The sequence below is a fragment of the Chelonia mydas genome, chromosome 5 (genome assembly GCF_015237465.2).
Source record: "Chelonia mydas isolate rCheMyd1 chromosome 5, rCheMyd1.pri.v2, whole genome shotgun sequence".
Taxonomy (NCBI): Eukaryota; Metazoa; Chordata; order Testudines; family Cheloniidae; genus Chelonia; species Chelonia mydas.
The window spans coordinates 14,176,117-14,194,119 of NC_051245.2; the positions used below are offsets into that span (position 1 = coordinate 14,176,117).

Below are 18,003 nucleotides of genomic sequence, written 5' to 3' on the forward strand. Positions count from 1 at the left end.
GGGTCGAATCTGGAGTCAGAAGCAAGGCATAGGAGCAGGGACACAGAGTTAGGCAGCAAAGCAGGATCCAGGAACAGACAGGGGTCTGGGATCAGAAGGGAAGGCCGGGCTCTGGAGTCTGGCACGATGGCAGGGACCATAGTAGCAGCCAACCAGGAATTCACCTAGTTGCTCAGACACCTTCCAGTGCCTCTTTCTGGCTTAAATAGTACGTCCCAGCCAATCAGTGGGACTGGATGTCTCCCCCAGTCAGGAGCTTTGTGGGCGGGGCTCTTTCTGAGCTAGCGCTCGGCTAGCCCCCTTCTCCTGTCGTTTGGGTGAGCTGCCGGATGATGGTCATGGCCTAACTTGTGAGCCCATGGTTGAGGCTTGTGAGCCCTCAAAAATGGCCAGAGGCATGAGATGGGCAATATTCCCTGCTGGACCAGGAAAAGGATTACACTCTTGTATCTCAGGGCCACAAAGAGGAGTATTATCCCACTGGAAAAAGGAGTTTCCCAGTTTTCCAGAGACACACAGGCCTAGCTTCTAGCCCTGGAATTCCCCAGGACATTGGTCATTAAAACTTCATCCTTATTCCATGTGAATTGCTTCCCAGATGTCCCAAGATGCAGAGGGAGTGGACCCATCCCCTAACTTCCCCAAAGGCCAAGTATGAGGCTGGCCCTTACACAGGCTGTCCAGGGGGAAGGAAGGCCTAGATGTGCTCACATACGAGGACTAGCCACAATCTGCTCTCATAATGACTGGCCTTTGTTCAAAGTCTTATTCTGGGGCCTAGACCCCTGACATAGTCAAGTTACCTCCTGATTTGCACCCCGCTCTCCTGGACCTAGTGGCAGTGCCTTCACTAGCCAGTGTTACACACTGGATTAGCATTGGCCCATAGACACAGCATTCCTTCCCCCTAGAGATGTGCCCCTGCAGCCAAACTCTTCCAGACTTTGGTGGGGCACAGAACCCAAACGCACACCTGACTCTGAATTTCTCCGCTGATCCCCACCTCCAGAATAATGTGAAACCAAAACCCCCGCTCTGAACGCGCCCCAACTCTCGGGCAATTAAAATCCACATCCAAATTTTGCAAGCGGAGGTTACCTCTGTTTCTATGATTCACACCCCATGTAGCCCTGATCTTCCATCAAGGCTTTTCCCTGGAATCAATTAACCTAAATGGTCAAACTATTATTCCAGTTAATTCTTTTCTGCCACTTCAAGGCCAGCATATGAGCACTTGAGACTGCAGGGGTGCTGATTGTCCTATTGTTCTGTAAAGTAGCTGCTCCACAGATTGGTGAATGGTGATAGCTGTTAGAGCAAATGCTGTACAAATGAACAAGCTCATGCATCTGGGATTATTAATTGGGAACAGAAAGAAGCTGCCTATATAAGGGTCTTCACAGCACTTAATATGATGGCTAGGAACAACGGGCAGGGCAGAACCAAGTTAATTTCATACTGTGCAACCATGGAAGAGTAGGGCTCACTTGGGTTTCTAAATGAGATTTGCCGTTCCAGGTAGTGCTCTCGCGCTCTCTCTCTCTCTCTCTCACACACACATACACACCCTTTTTGGCTTGCTATTGAATATGTGCTGAAATTTGCAAGCAGATGCTGCTTTGGTTTCATTAGGAGGCAGTAAGCTTCCATTTTAACAACATCTACTGCAGCTAACCCTAAACCAACAAGAATCTCCCTGAAATGTTTGTACCACACCAAGTTCAAACAATGGACAGAGACCGATTTGTGTACACACATCCCAGAAACTGAGCAGATGAAGGACAGGGGTTCCACCTGCACAGATTCCTCCTAAATCATCTGAAGGGGGAGGGTTGCCCCACTTCTGCCATTTGGAAGAAGGAGGGGGTTGAGCCAAAACACCCCCAGATTATTCTAGATCCACAGGTATGTCCAGGAAGCCCAGGGCTACCCACAGCGTGGCTACGATCCTCCACACCAGCTCCAAATAAACTATGCTGCCCCAGCATAGCTGCCCCCTGAGCTTCTACAAAGGGAGTTGGCTCCCCAGAATGGAAAGGGCTCAGTAACAATACTAAGGCAGACTCAATTGGACAATTCCGTGGATTACCCGGAGGGTTCATTGGGAATGGGAACTCTGAGCTTCCCTCCCCTACAGCCCTTGATCCCCCTCACACTGCTCCTGCAGTCCACTCCCCACATGCAGCTCTTCAGATGGTAGAGAGATCTCAAACGGCTCCTGGGAAGGGAGAACTGTGCCACGGAAACACCCGACTCCCTGCACAGGAATGGGGAGATGCGTGCATGGAAGTCACCTCCACGGGTAGACCCTGGGGGAGGATTACAGCAAACACAACCACCGTCAGTGTTGGTACAATGGCTGTCTGCAGTGCCCTAGGAAATCTCTCTTATATTTTCTGGCAGTGTTGGACAGACTGATAAATACTAAAGTCAGTTTGGGCCAGATCCCTGTCCGGTGTAAAGCAGCTTCGCCCCACTGATGAAACAGAGCTAGGGCGATTTACACCAGCCGACGATCTGGCCCTGTGACTCCTTTCAGAGTCCCCTGAAAGATTTGCTCTGCAAGGCTGCAGATTCCTGACGAAAGATAGAAATTTCCCTGGGTCCTGTGATGTGGCAGCCTGGGTTTCCCTCCTCCACTCTTTCATTTCTTGGCTGGCTGGCTACCACAAGGGCAGCTCAGATGAATCTGCCCTTGCCAAACCAACGCACTGCAATGGAGAATTCTCTCCCTTTGCTGTGGCTACCATGGAAAAGCAAGCTCTTAAGTAGCCTTAGTGATAGGTCCATTGCAGTCCCCAGCATGTGCCACGCCATCTCCTTAGCTGCTGAATAAAGCGTCCATGTTTGCCACTCAGTCATGGGACTGTTGCCCCAAAGTGCTTTGCTCTCTGCTTCAATGTGGTCTCGAAATGGCTGTTCTGAGCAGATATTGCCAGGTGTTAGGATCCGCTGCGAGTGTGCGTATGTTATCTTCCCTCTGCCCAGGGGATTGAAACCCGCGCTCCAGTCTGCGGCTCACCGGCCTGCCCTCCTCTGCTCTATGCAGTGTTGCCAACTCATGACTTTGTCATGAATCTCATGATAATTATTGTTTTCCTTAAAGCCACAGCTCCTGGAGTCAGGTGGATAGGTGATGATTTCAGCCTTCATTCTTAAGGAAAAAGCAAGTTCTTAGCCCTCGTGGCTGTGGAAAAAGCTTTAAAATGTGACCCCGGTGCACCCTAAAGGCTCAAAAAGCAGAAGGCAAACAAAAAGAACGCTATTATTTTTACAAAATCTCAAGATTTTAAAGCCAATCTCATGGTTTTTGGTGAGCCTGACTCATGATTTTTGAACATTTGGGGTTGGCAACACTGTCTACACTTCGTTCTCTCCGGGGCCTATCTGTGCTGTGTTAACTGCTGATCTGAAGGAGACCAGTGTTACGTGCTCTTGTCTCTGTGACTTGGCTTTTTCTTTCAGGTTTTACCAGCTCGCTTCATTTCAAGCCTCTAAACAGCCTGGCCATTAGCGTCACTCTAGGCTTGAGGTACAGCTGCACAGCAACAGAGCCCATTCAGCCCGCTCTGCTCTGAGGGCCTGCCAGGGCAAGTGGGAAGCCACTCCCCAGTTGCAGTCTGTCTGCACCTGGGTCTTCTGCATCCAGTGTGTGCAGCAATGCCTGCACACACTGCACCCTGGGGGGCTGAAGGAGGCAGAGTCGTGGCCCTGCTTTGCACTGACCCGTGAAGGGGAACAGATCGTGCGCCTCATGTATGCAAGGAGCATCAACAGAAGAGGCTGCCTGAGGCACAATCTCCCTGGCGTTCCTCTCCACCACCCCCATGAGCCAAGCCCCTAGCGCTGCAGCGGGATGCCAACGGCCTCTCCAGGCTGCCATGCAAAAGGCACATCTTCAATTTTTTATACCTCACCTGTCAAATTAAGGCAATGGGGATAAACTGGGGGATACTGAGAGCAGAATTTGGGCCCCTCTCTCTTCCGCTGACTCACACGTGCATTTCCAGACGCTAGGCAGGGCCTTGCAGCGTGAACGATAAAAGCTGCAACGGACAGTGTTGGGAGGCTTGTCATGGAGTCACAAAAACAGGAGTGTGATATTGTAACTCCGTGAAATCTATATAACAGAGCTTTGCGTTAGAGAGCCTGGCCCACCAGCCTCACAAACCATGCCTGAGTGCTGCTGGAGGGAGAATGTGGATTTTGCCAATGCCGTAACACAGATAATCTATTCCAGCTGCTGCCAGGGCCTCAATCATCGTAGTACTCGAGTACCTCACAATCTCTAAGGTATCCATCCTCACAACACCCCCTTCGGCCACACTGAGACCACAGCCGATCAGGCTGGCACTACTGTCCTTGTTCCCTTCTACTCCGTCGGTCAGTCTGTAGTCTTTTATCCCATACTTAGATTGTAAGATCCTTGGGACACAGACCATTGTTTTATTCTGTGTTTGTGCAGCGCCTAGCACAGTGGGGTCCTGGGTGCTAGGGTAACACAAATAACAACTGGAACAACTAAGGGTAACATTTGCAAAAGCACGTAAGTCTCACTGATTTACCAAGGTCACACAGGAAGGCTGTGGCACACTGGGACATTGAACCCAGGTCTTAACTATTGGGCCTGATTCTCCTGACACTTAGCCCAGTGGTTCACTGCTGTGACTATACGGACTTCAGTGGACTCACTCTCGATTTATCCAGGTGAAAAAATGACTAAAGAATCAGGTCCATGAAGAAGTGGAAATCTGATCGGGAAGTTAAATGCCCTGGAGTTTTGTCTGACCATTCTCCCCATGCTCTGTATCCTAGTAGTTCTCTTTAATTCTCACTCTGCTTTCTTGTGATGTCAGGACTCCATTTCACCTGGGGCTGTGGTCTTGTCACATGAAGGCAAGGAAGACGTAGGTGCTTCAGGGAGCGATGCTGGTAGTTCAGTAGGTGGTGCTGTTCTCTGCTAGACATGACTGAATCACACACTCTCGCCTCTTTCACTTTGACCAAGCTTCTCCCTTTGCAGGCTTCTCCCAATCTCATTTGACAACTTCTTCCAAGCCATCCCATTCTCTCACACCTCTGCCGCCGGCCTCCTGGGTGCGTGTGTGTAACCCATGCCTGCTTACTGTGGCGCTCTGTCCCCCTCTCGTGGCACCTAGGCCAGCTAGAGACAGATAAGTCATGCAGTAGAGGCTCATATGCTAAGCTTCAGAGGTCCCACGTTCGATACCACCTGCCGACGATCAGGATCTGTCGGCATTACATGTGCACCCATGCATTATGGGTATGATCAGGAAGGAATTTTCCCCTAGTCAGATTGGCAGGGACCTTGGGGAGTTTTCACCTTCTTCTGTGGCATGGGGCCTCGGTCACCTGCTAGGAGTACCTGGACACATCTTATGTAATCAATTCCCGCCCATTGCAGGGGTCTTGGCTGTTGGTGGCCCCTCATTCTCTCCTAGTTTTTGCCTGCAGCACACAACAATTTAGTCTCCTCAGGACTGAAATGCTTTGGTCTAACTCAAGCTATTGGAATCCATACAGGGCTATCTGGGTGACATTTAATAGCCTGTGTTATATAGGAAGTCAGACTAGACGATCTAATGGTCTCTTCTGGCCTTAATCTCTATGAAACTATGATCCACAGTCTATTTAAGACAATGGATAGCTTTCCTTCTCATGCCTACTTGAAACACAGTCTTTCTGCAAAGCAAAGCAAAGCAAAGCAACAATGATCACTGCAAGATTACTTGCCCAGCTTGAGCCAGCATTATCACTTGGTACATTCTGTGCATCTAAATGGTTTTAAATTGGCTACTTTTTGTAAGTATCGTGGGCAGAGGCCATCTATCTAAGACACATATATGGCCCCCTTTACTGTCATATCTGAGCACCTCACAATCTTAAATGTATTTATCCTCACAGCATCCCTGGGAGGTAGGGAATTATGTGGAACTGAGACACAAAGAGACTAAGTGACATGCCCAAGGCCAAACAGGAAGTCTGTGACAGAGCAAGAAATTGAACCCACACAGTAAGTCCCGGGCTAGCGTCCTAACCACTGTACCATCCTTTATCGTTTTATAGGTTTGAGGAACAACCACCACTCCATAAATAATGCTCATCACAATGCCTACAGCTCCACCTGCACTTCCAGTGGAAAAATATTCCTTTCTTCCTGTTCTTAAACTGTAGTTTTATTGTTGTGTGGTGGCTTTCCAGTGGTATATCAGTGTTCCCTAAGTACACAGCCCAGTGCACTTTGAGACCCTCAGGAGGAAAGAAATTGGGCCTGATTGAGATTTCTGCAGCACCTGGCTTTTCAGTAGAGTTACTCTTAATTTATACTGCTGTGTGTGAAATCAGAATCAGGCCCACTAACAATAACCCCGACATCACCACCACTAGGTCTTGTTGTAAGCAGAACGGGTAGAAAAATTGTAAGGATGTTTTGTGAAAACTTCAAAAAAAATATTTTTTTAATGAAAACTAAAAAAAAAAAATCACAAAAAGAAAAGGAGTACTTGTGGCACCTTAGAAACTAACCAATTTATTTGGGCATAAGCTTTCATGAGCTACAGCTCACTTCATCGGATGCATACTGTGGAAAATACAGAAGATGTTTTTATACACACAGACCATGAAAAAATGGGTGTTTATCACTACAAAAGGTTTTCTCTTCCCCCACTCCACTCTCCTGTTGGTAATAGCTTATCTAAAGTGATCACTCTCCTTACAATGTGTATGATAATCAAGGTGGGCCATTTCCAGCACAAATCCAGGTTTTCTCCCCCCACCCCCCACCCCACTCTCCTGTTGGTAATAGCAAATTGGATACAATTAACTTAGGCTTGAATAGAGACTGGGAATGGTTGATTCATTATAAAAAGCAACCTATTTCCCCTTGTTTATTCCTTCCCCCCCGCACTGTTCCTCAGACGTTCTTGTTAAACCCTGGATTTGTGCTGGAAATGGCCCACCTTGATTATCATACACATTGTAAGGAGAGTGATCACTTTAGATAAGCTATTACCAACAGGAGAGTGGGTTTTTGCGGGGAGGGGGGAAGAAAACCTGGATTTGTGCTGGAAATGGCCCACCTTGACTATCATACACATTGTAAGGAGAGTGATCACTTTACATAAGCTATTACCAACAGGAGAGTGGGTTTTGGGGGAGGGGGTGTGTGGGGGGGGGGAGAAAACCTGGATTTGTGCTGGAAATGGCCCACCTTGATTATCATACACATTGTAAGGAGAGTGATCACTTTAGATAAGCTATTACCAGCAGGAGAGTGGGGTGGGGGAAGAGAAAACCTTTTGTAGTGATAAACACCTGTGTGTATAAAAACATTTTCTGCATTTTCCACAGTATGCATCCGACGAAGTGAGCTGTAGCTCACGAAAGCTTATGCTCAAATAAATTGGTTAGTCTCTAAGGTGCCACAAGTACTCCTTTTCTTTTTGCGAATACAGACTAACACGGCTGTTACTCTGAAAAAAAATCAGTTTGTGTTTTTATTTCCTATTTCAGTGGCAAAGATTTTTGGTTTAAAAAAACACCACATTTTTTAATTTCCATCTTTCTCTTTTATGGGAAAAGCGGGGGGGGGGGGGGGGATTTTGATTATTTTTTTAAGAAAAGCAAAATTTTCTGAAAAACATTTTGTTGTTGAAAAAAGGCCATTTTTCATTTGTTTGAAATGTTTCATTCAAAAAATATTTCACCAGCTCCGACTGTAAGACAGCTAGGCATCTTGTTTTACTCCTGTTTCTCTCTAATCTAGCTCTCTAAAGGCCAAATCCATGATTATAGCTACAGCTGGTCAAAATTTTCCCCGAAAACAATAGGTTTCCATGAAACATTTGAAAATGCTTATTCGATTAAATTCGTATGTGTTGTGGAAACATACAGATTTCATCAAGATTTTCGGTGGGAAATTATCCAAACGTTTTATTTAGAGAATGTCAGACTGTTTCATTTTGACTGTATCATTTTGAATCTACTCTGATTTAATCTGTGTGGAAACGATAAAGTCAAAATGAAACATTTCAATAAGGTTGAAATGAAATATTTTGGAGTATTTCAGTTCGTGAAACATTCTGAGATTCCCAGAATTTCCCGTGGGATGGGAATTCAATTTTTTTTTTTACCAGCTGTAAATCACAACCAATGAGAACTCTGGGCAAGTTATGCAGGTGGGAGTGGACAATGGTGGCATAATGCTGATCAGTTTCAGAGTAACAGCCATGTTAGTCTGTATTCGCAAAAAGAAAAGGAGTACTTGTGGCACCTTAGAGACTAACCAGTTTATTTGAGCATAAGCTTTCGTGAGCTACAGCTCACTTCATCAGATGCATACTGTGGAAAGTGTAGAAGATCTTTTTATACACACAAAGCATGAAAAAATACCGCCCCCCACCCACACTTTCCACAGTATGCATCCGATGTAGCAAGCTGTAGCTCACGAAAGCTTATGCTCAAATAAATTGGTTAGTCTCTAAGGTGCCACAAGTACTCCTTTTCATAATGCTGATCAATATTGTTTCACTGTTTCCTTGCACTCCCTCCTCTCTCTGTATCCATCTGTTGTCTCTTGTCTTACACTGACATTGTAAACTCTTTGGGGCAGGGAGCGTCTTTTTGTTCTGTGTTTGTACAGCACCTAGCACACTGGGGTCCTGGCCCGTGACTAGGGCTCCTAGGTGCTACTGCAGTACAAATAAATACTACTACTAATCTTTGCACTCCCCTAACCCTACAAATGGTACATGCCATGCCACCACAGAGCCAAAACCACAGCCACGGATAGGGGTGTCCCAGCATAGCATAGGGGTGTCCCAGCAGAAGGAGACTCTCTGCTTCAAGGGGATTGGCCATCTCTGGAGGGATCCTCCCAGGGCAAAATGCTGCGTTTCCATGGCTACAAATCACATGCAAAGTGGCCACACGGCACCTGAGAAGCTGGCCTTGGACGCTGATACGGAACAAACCACAGTGGTATGGGAGAGCTTGTTTAAAAATGGTGGGCCAGCTCTTCAGCTACAAGCACAGCTGAGGAGGGGTGTGTGCAAAGTAGCTGTGACGGAGTGCACCTAGCCCTTCGTGGCCCCCTGCTGGAGACCCTGCGGTCCCACCACACCTTGCCCCAGGGAGAAGCAGCAAGATGGGTCTCCCCGGCTTGCTTAGAATGATTGCACAGAAGCAGCCGAACAGAGCCCAGCCGGCTCAGATAGCTGCAGGATCTTAGCAAGTCAGTCCCTGGCTGGAAGCAGAGGAGTGAGGAAGGGGGCTCCTCTGTGATCAGAAGAGCTTGACGGGACTGCATTTACTGACCTGAGAGAGAGGCCCTGAGAACTGTAATCCTAAGGTAATAGGTGAAGGTAAAGGGGCCAGGTGAGAAGAGGCCCCAAGAATGCAGCAGCAACTAATTAAAGGAGGCAGGATGTGGCTGCTGTTTATAGGGTCCCTGGTTGGGTTCCCCACCAGGCACTGGCAAAGGCACCCTAGCCCCAAGGAGACATGGCTCCTTTAGCTGACCAAGCGAAGGGCTGGATTTAAAGGGCCCAGAGATGGGGCTGAAGTCCCTGGCGAGGACAGGCCGATTGGGGAACTCTTTGCCATGGTAGAAGGGATCCATTTTTGATTGTGTGACTTGGTTGCAGGGCTGAGCCACTGGAGACCCGCCTCATGAGATCAGCAACCTACAGGGGGTGCCAGGAATGGGAAAAAAAGATTGCAGTACCACACACAGTTGCTAGGAAGCACTCAAGAGGCGAATGCCCCCCTGTCACAGTGGCTTCATGCCTCATTTGGACCTTTCCAATTCTGAGCCTGTCGGTTTCTGGGCTGGTTCTCCAGCACATGCTGGAGCAGCCTGAGAGCTGCTTTAAACTGCATGAGCCTCAAGAGGCCACTGCAGCAGCTGGGGATTAGGGAATCCCTTGCTATTCGCTGACTGCAAATACCCCAGCCACAGGAATGGGGATGGTTTAGGAGCCTCTGCACCAGCTCTACTCCACCCAAAGATCCCCCTGCACAGGAGAGAGACCCTGTGGCTGGATCTGCTGGTATTAGGGCTGGTCTGCGCTGGCAGGATCTAACTTGTAGTCTATTCATCAGTATTAAAAAGATGCATCAGACATAAAAAATCAAATTCACACGTTTCTGAATGGAATAAGAGTAATACCTCAGCTTCAACAACCCATATCCCCCATCCACCATGTGCCTGTCTCATCCCCCTGTTACGTCCTGTCTTTTAGCCTGTAGGACCTTTAGGGCAGGAAACGCCTAGCACAATGGGGCCCTGTCTGGTTGATTTCTAGGTGCTGCTGCAATATAAATGTTAAATCACCATCATCAAACATGGATGAGGACGCAACAGTGAGGGGTGAGATAGACAGATCTGTACAGCATTTACCATCTGAGGATCTTGAAATGCTTCAAAACTCTGTGAAGTGCAGTAGACATTACCCATTTTCAGAGCATTTATGGAAACCACTGGAAGAAATAAACAGAGCTCTAAGGAGGCTGCCGAACTCTGCTGGAAGCAGTGAGAAAGACGTAAAAAGACAGGCAGGAGCTGCAGTTACAATAGTTTCTCCTAGTACTGTTATAATGTTGGGGACCGGTTTTGGATTTATTATCCCAATCCCATAGCCAATAATCCTGTGAGCACGTGAGTTTTGAAATCAGAAGCACCCATGTAAATAATATCTTTTGAGTGAGTCCCAGTGACTGAAGGATCATCGAGTTTACTGAACAAAAGGCAGGGACCTGGAATTCCCCCTCGACTTTGAATTCAGCCTTAACATATAAATGCAGAGCCAAGCCTGGATCACAGTGAGGGTGCTCAGAATGAAGTAAGGCCACTGTGCAGGTTTCTCTCCAAGCAGTCAGCAGAATGGCCAACCTCCTGCACTCCAATAAGTACAGATAATGGGCTAGCAGGGAGCAGATGAGGGAAAGCAAAAAGCCCAGACCAGATAAGGGGGAGAGCACTGGGGAAACGATGACGAGGCGCTTACTTGTAAGAGAAACACATCCGCCAAGGCAAAAGGCACCTGTAATTTGAATGAAAACGTCAGGGCAAATAAACCCTGTCTCCCCTGTCCTCTCTCGTGTGTTACAGCTCTGCCCCCAAAGCGTGTGTGGTTTTCCTTTTTAAAATGTGATGCGGTCTGTGAAGAAGGTGGGTCGGGGGAAGTTGGAAAGGAAACCATGAGTGGTGTAAAAGTGGAACAAGACGACAAGATCTGTTCCGGGGACTCATAGCTGGTATGATCAAATAGCAGCAGTGGCAGTAGCTAATAGTACGGTGACATTTTCAGCATGTGTTTATTCACCATTCTCAGTACATGTATAGAGCATGGTCTAGACTCGAGGATTAGCCTCACATGAGTAAAGTTAAGCATGTGTTTAAGTATTTGAAGGAGCAGGGTTTTGGCTTGTAGTATGTTTTGCTGCTCTTTTGGATCTGGAATGATAACTGTATTGTCTTCTGATGGCAAGAGTGCCTAGAAACTAGGAGAAGTGTTCTTTTATCTGCATCTATTTAAATCTAAATCAATTAAGTGAGGTTCATAGAAGAAGAAATCTGGCTAAGGAGTGCTCCGGAGAACATGATCATTTGGCTCAGGATTTAGTAACCATATTACCATAGTTTCACCTACCCTTTCTCTATTTATAAAAGCAATGATCTGTTGTAAGGAGTAAGCTAAGCCCAGAGGTGTATGAAGCCATTTAGGGTACAGTAGGACAGGAATTTTTCAACTTACTATTTTTTATCAGGAAAAATGTTGATTCTTTGAAACCAAATTTTTTTCAGGAAAGGGTGACTTCTGATGAAAATTTTTTGAATAAAATTGTTTTGAAATTGTCAATGGGATGTTGTAACATTTTTTATGAAAAGTTCTGTTTTTTCACTTCAAAATTTAAGTTCATTTACAATAAAAGAAAATTAAATAAAAAGGTCAAAATCAAAACAAAACATTCTGTCCCCCCCCGCAGATTCTTGAGATTTTGCCTGTGTCCCAATTTGGCACAGGAAGATCATTTGAAATCTCAAAAGATTCCCACCCAGCTTTAATTTACAGCTACAATTTCAAGAGTCCATTCATTCTGAGTGTCTCCATTTTTGAGTTTGCCACTTAACACAGGTTGGGCCTGATTCTCAAAGGTGCTGAATAGCCACAGCTCCATGTGAAGTCAATGGAAGCTGCTTAGTGACTCTGGAAATCAGGTCTCAAGTTTGACACCCAGAAATGGAGGCACCTAAGATTAGTATCTTTTTGGAAAATGTAGGTCTTAACCTTCAGCCGCATGCCTCACAACAAATCCCAGGCAGGCATTCTTCTGAAGCATCTTGTACCTGCCTCTGTTGAAGACAAGGTATCAGCCTAGATGGACCATTGGTCTGATGGGAGAGGCAGGTGAGAACAGGGTACCAAGCTAGATGACTATTGGTTATGTGGTGGTGATGGGAGTGGGACAAGGTTCCGGCTGGATGGAGTATTGTTCTGAGGAAAGTTGGCAGGGCAGGAAAGGAAGGGCAATTCCTCTGTTCTTTAATTAAAGATTAATTTAGAAATTTGCAATTTGAAGTTATCTCGATATTACAACTTGAAAATTTACTGAAATTTGCAATGGATCTGCTATGCTTCTGTAAGTGTGTGTGTGAGAGAGAGTGCAAGTGAATATGTGTAGCTTGGGTTTTATCCAGCTTCTGCAGGAAAAAAAAAAACCAAATGAAAATTACTACTTTTTATTACAGCTGGTAGATAACCTGTTAAGCCTCAAATGCTAGAGTCAATTTGTACTATTTTAGGTGGGGCAACTTCTCAAATATAATGTGTCTATCAAGGTATGGTATGTATGTATGGTAACACCCATTGTTTCATGTTCTCTGTGTATATAAAATCTCCCCACTGTATTTTCCACTGAATGCATCCGATGAAGTGAGCTGTAGCTCACGAAAGCTTATGCTCAAATAAATTTGTTAGTCTCTAAGGTGCCATAAGTACTCCTTTTCTTTCTATCAAGATATATACATCAAATGCCTCACTGTGGTTTCTGAATGCTTACAGTATCTCTGGGTTGACATTTGTGTGTTTCAGAATAAACAGCCTGTATATATCCTCAGTTTTAAACTGTTTTTCTAGTCTCACAGTTAAGAAAGAAAGAAAGAAAGAAAGAAAGAAAGAAAGAAAGAAAGAACGAAAGAACGAAAGAACGAACGAACCAGGGAGCTAAAACTTTCCAGCTATTCAAGGAACAACCTAAACTCCACGTCCTTTCTAATAAAATGCCTAACAATCTGTGAAGTATAAGTTTTATGGCTGTATAATTAAGTATGACATTGGCGGGTAGGAATAAATCAGAACTCAGAAAAAAGAGGGCACTGGATTTCAATCGGTATTATCATAAGTTTAAATATATTAGTGGCCATCTGAAGGCAGAACATTGTTATATGGTAACAGACAGACACATTTTGTTCAAAACCAACTGTAATTTGTAGAACGCATAATTTGCTGCTACCAAAATAGCACAGCATGTGGGGGTTTTTTTGCGCTTTTTAGTCTCTAGTCCCGCAGTTTCTTTGGCTTATCAAGAGAAAAAAAACTGCACAAAATGAGCAAGAGCCCACACCTTAACCAACCATATAAAAAGCAGGTGGATGCACATCAGAGCAAACGTCACTTTTAAAAGATAGCTGATAAATCAACAGATTCTTGCTGAAGAAGAATGGGATGGAGGAGGGAATTAATTGGTCTTTCAATAGCCGAAAACTATAGACTAAACTAAGATTGAATTGACTAAACCGTTAAGCATACTGATTGAAAATACACTGACACACGAGCGCCACAGCTTTTACCAACGCACACAGTTCTAATTAAAAACCTGTCTCTACCATAGTTCTATCTGCTCAGAGCTATTCACCTGCAAGCAGAGAATAGTTGTACCTGATTTACCTAACATCAGCACACCACCAGGCTGGAATTTTCTGAGAGATATCTTCAGTACAGCAACATATTCTGTTAAGCTCTTCATTATAACTGCATAAGCACCAGATAAGGGAGCACAATACTTACACGAAGATGAGATTTGGTTTCCACTAGGTCCCACTCTTTTAGCTTTCTGTGGGTCACACGTAGTCAGATAACTCTGCCTGCATGCTGAAGGACCATTGCTTTAAAACTTTGGTTATTTCATGGTTGAGAGGAAGGGCGGGGGGGAGGGGGGAACCACCAAAGGGGGAAAAAAAGCAGTAGGGTGGAGTTAATACACCCTTATACTTAGCTGCAGGCCAATCCTTAAAGATGCAGCATTTATTTTCTCTGAATCACATCAAAACTACAAGATCAAAATATAAAAAGCTACTGTTGTTTGCCCAGTTCTGCCTTTTCAGCAGCCATGTAGGAGCTGGAAGGAATGGGATGGATCAGAGAGCCCTACAGGCTCTTAAAATAAGTGCAGGTCCCTACAACTCTGAGTTACCAGCGCTATGGACCTGGTCTCATTTTTAATCTAAGTGGAGGAAAAAAAGCAGCATCACACTTAAATCACACCCCCACAGGTTGAGAGAATACCTAGGGATCACCTTAAATCCTCAAAATCAGAGAGATTCTGAAATTAATATTATTTATTGTCTGGGTTATAGCAGCACCTAGAGGCCTCAAATGAGATCAGAGACCCATTGGGCTAGGCCCTGCGTGTATACATAGAGAGAGACAAGCCCTGCCCCAAACAGCTTACAGTCTAAACAGACAAAGGGTAGGAGGGAAAAGAGAGTCACAAAGAAGTGAAGTGACTTGTGTGAGGTCACACCACAGAGATGAGTCCTGAGTCCTAATCCAATGCCCTCACTACTAGACCACACAGCCTCTCCTATAGTATTGCAACTCAATAACACATGCTATATACTGCATGGGCTGTATATTGTATTGCAGTTTAGAGATATGAAAAGGCTGTATCTACCCCAGGAAAATTAGAATTTGTAAATCACCATTGGTGCAGCTGCACTACTGTTGGCTACAAGGGTAGCTGTGGTGTAGACAGGGCGCAGGTGTTTTTAAGACTGTGGTGTCTACCCTTGCTCTGGTGGTGAGTCAATTCTGCCACTGTAGGCGCAGCTACACAATCGGGTAATCAGTGATACTGTTTGTAAGCAACTTTATGGGAAAATCTTATAAAACTTCATAGACGATGGCACCTCTCTACAGGTTTCAGAGTAGCAGCCGTGTTAGTCTGTATTCGCAAAAAGAAAAGGAGTACTTGTGGCACCTTAGAGACTAACACATTTATTTGAGCATAAGCTTTTGTGAGCTACAGCTCACTTCATCGGATGCATAAAAGTGGAAAATGCAGTGAGGATGTTTTTATACACACAGATCATGAAAAAATGGGTGTTTATCACTTCAAAAGGTTTTCTCTCCCCCGACCCCACTCTCCTGCTGGTAATAGTTTATCTAAAGTGATCACTCTCCTTACAATGTATATGATAATCAAGGTGGGCCATTTCCAGCACAAATCCAGGGTTTAACAAGAACGTCCGAGGAACTGGGGGGGGGCGGGGGGGGTAGGAAAAAACAAGGGGAAATAGGTTACCTTGCATAATGAGTTAGCCACTCCCAGTCTCTATTCAAGCCTAAATTAATTGTATCCAATTTGCAAATGAATTCCAATTCAGCAGTCTCTCGCTGGAGTCTGGTTTTGAAGTTTTTCTGTTGTAATATCGCAACTTTCATGTCTGTAATCGCGTGACCAGAGAGATTGAAGTGTTCTCCGACTGGTTTATGAATGTTATAATTCTTGACGTCTGATTTATGTCCATTTATTCTTTTACGTAGAGACTGTCCAGTTTGACCAATGTACATGGCAGAGGGGCATTGCTTGCACATGATGGCATATATCACATTGGTGGATGTGCAGGTGAACGAGCCTCTGATAGTGTGGCTGATGTTATTAAGCCCTGTGATGGTGTCCCCTGAATAGATATATCCTCAGACGTTCTTGTTAAACCCTGGATTTGTGCTGGAAATGGTCCACCTTGATTATCATATACATTGTAAGGAGAGTGATCACTTTAGATAAACTATTACCAGCAGGAGAGTGGGGTCGGGGGAGAGAAAACCTTTTGAAGTGATAAACACCCATTTTTTTTCATGATCTGTGTGTATAAAAACATCCTCACTGCATTTTCCACTTTTATGCCTCCGATGAAGTGAGCTGTAGCTCACGAAAGCTTATGCTCAAATAAATTGGTTAGTCTCTAAGGTGCCACAAGTACTCCTTTTCTCCTTACAGTGTGTATGATAACACCCATTGTTTTATGTTCTCTGTGTATATAAATCTCCCCACCGTATTTTCCACTGAATGCATCCGATGAAGTGAGCTGTAGCTCACGAAAGCTTATGCTCAAATAAATTGGTTAGTCTCTAAGGTGCCACAAGTACTCCTTTTCTTTTTACCTCTCTACAGGTTTTTTTTAACCTTCCTATAAAATTTAATAGAGAAAAAGAATAGGATGGTTCAAAAACCCATGGCATAGCGATCATTCTCTTCTATATTCTTTAAATTTTGAGAGTAGCTTCTGCAGATCCCTATTGCATTTCTCTAGAATCCACTGGTTTTATCCTTACTAAATCCTATAGGCCTTTTCCATAAGGGTAAAAACATCTTAGATGATTAAAGCTGAAATAATTTTAAGCATAAAATTTACCTCTCACCATTGTTGGCATTTGCTTATTTGTTTATTTATTGCACTTTTTCTCACTGGTGATATTGAAACTAAACTGGTTAGTTTCATTTTCTGTTTATAGTCGGTTTCACTTTCTGGTTCTGGCACACTAGTACACACTCTTCTTCTTGGGTTGTCTGATGCTACAGGAGAATATTTAAATCACCCCAGCTCTATTTTCTTGTATGTATTTTTTAATATATTGATACATTTTCTATTCAGAGAATATTAGTTTTTGTAAATATCTCCCTCCTCCTCTCTTTTATTTAAACAATACCTAAATTTGGGGCCTAAATAAGATAAAGGTTCCCTTTAAGGAACAGGTTTCAGCCTTAACCTGGAATGTCCTTTGTTCATGTGTATTTCTAACCTTTATAGTTACTTACAATAAAAGCTCTAACTCTGGTAGTATTAAACAAAGACACATAACTACATAAGAAGGCCCATATTAGGTCAGACCCATGCTCCATCTAGCCCAATATCCTGTCTCTGACAGTGGCCAGTGCCTTAGAAGGAATGAACAGAATAGGGCAATTTCGAGTGATCCATCCTGCCGTCCAGTCGCAACATCTGGCAGTCAGAGGTTTAGGGACACCTGGAGCATGGGGTTGTACCCCTGACCATCTTGGTTAATAGCTGTTGATGGACCTGTCCTCCGTGAACTTATTTGATTCTTTTTTGAACACAGTTATACTTTTGGCCTTCACAACATCCAAAGTTTCACAGGTTGGCTGTGCGTTCTGCGAAGTAGTACTTCCTTATGTTTGTTTTAAAACTACTGCCTATTAATTTCAGTGGGGTGATCCCTAATTCTCATGTTATGTGAAGAGGAAAATAACACTTCCCTGTCCACTTTCTCCACCTCAGTCATGATTTTATAGACCTCTGTCATGTCCCCCCTTCATCGTCCCTTTACTAAGCTGAACAGTCCTGGTCTTTTTATGGAAGTTGTTTCATGCTCCTAATCATTTTCTTTGCCCTTCTCTGCCCCTTTCCCAATTCTAATATAACTTTTTTTGAGATGAGGCAATCAGAACCGCATGCTGTATTCAAGGTGTGGGCGTACCATGGATTTATATAATGGAATCATTATGGTATTTTCTGTCTTATTATCTATCCCTTTCCTAATGGTTCCAAACATTCTGTTCGCTTTTTTTTTTTTTACACTGTTGCTGCACACTGAGTAGATAATTTCAGAGAACTATCCACAATGACTCCAAGATGTCTTCCTTGAGTGGTAGCAGCTACTTTAGATCCCATCATTT

The 18,003-nt window shown here is 44.5% G+C and overlaps 1 protein-coding gene across 2 annotated transcripts in view; it reads right to left on the bottom strand.

Moving 5' to 3' along the window:
* Window positions 1–18,003, bottom strand: part of ZBTB7C (zinc finger and BTB domain containing 7C) — a 295,085-nt gene that overhangs the window by 181,352 nt on the left and 95,730 nt on the right. The window contains exon 1 of one of the 2 annotated variants that reach the window (XM_043547353.1): window positions 14,091–14,200. The exons of the other annotated variant lie outside the window; for it this stretch is intronic. The gene's annotated coding sequence lies outside the window, so the exon portion shown is untranslated. Of the gene's footprint in view, window positions 1–14,090; window positions 14,201–18,003 lie in introns of those variants that run through there. 2 annotated transcript variants of the gene reach the window in all.